A 944-nucleotide genomic window follows, 5' to 3' on the forward strand; every position below is an offset into this window, starting at 1 on the left:
TTAGGATGGAGTTGTGCGAGGCTTCCAGGTGAGGTTGAAAGCAATAGGAAGTCCGAGATGAGGGAGTTAGAAAGATCCATGCATCGCTATTCACCACCACCGCTGAATGCGGTTTTATTTTATTTGCGCGAAACGATTGCTTTACCTTCATTAAATCTTGTTACGTTGACCTCACCCCACTGCTCAATCTATGTCAGTTCCTGAGTATGAAGTGAAGCAGGCATGGTCCCATTGATAGCAATGTTCTCACTGGTTATGGCAGTGGCTAACTGGCTAAGGAGTTGGTGTGAACTTAGCTAAAAGGTTAATAAGCCGTTGAGGAAGAACTAGACCGGGGGCAAAGATCCCAGAGGTGCATGAATAAGAATAGTAATAAAAAGGTTGTTGCTATCGAAGTTATTGCAATTTGAAAAGTAAATGAAGCAAATAAATAAGACTCAGTGATAGTTGTCGCAATAAAAATTTGGTAACCATCAGTTGTTAAAGTAATGATCTTATCCAGAGGACATGATCAGTCACCTCGACAACAAAGCTACTCAAAAAATGATCAAACACAATCATAAGGACCTACCACCACAATTTCCTATGGCAGCGCCACAACCTCCGTTGGTGTCCGCGTCTCTTGCATCAACACAGTCAGGACGGACGGACGAACCCGAATCCCGCGTGATATGGAACACTTTGCGGGATTGTTGAAGGCGCTAACTTTGGCCTCACTTCGTGCACACTGTGGATTATGTCAAACCGGCTTTGTCTTCCTGTGACCTATAGAGTCTTGTGATCCTCGTGGTCCTTCTGTCGCCCTAGTGGCCTCTGCGATCATTTTCTCTCTCTCGCCTTTTATCTCCCCCTTCGCTGGAGTTGGTATGCTGCCGTGCCTCGCCTTCTCGCCTTTTTTGCCATCGCAGTCCCCTCTTCGAGATATGTACACTATATATTTGTGT

Source organism: Penaeus monodon, chromosome 29, assembly GCF_015228065.2.
Source record: "Penaeus monodon isolate SGIC_2016 chromosome 29, NSTDA_Pmon_1, whole genome shotgun sequence".
NCBI classification, from domain to species: domain Eukaryota; kingdom Metazoa; phylum Arthropoda; class Malacostraca; order Decapoda; family Penaeidae; genus Penaeus; species Penaeus monodon.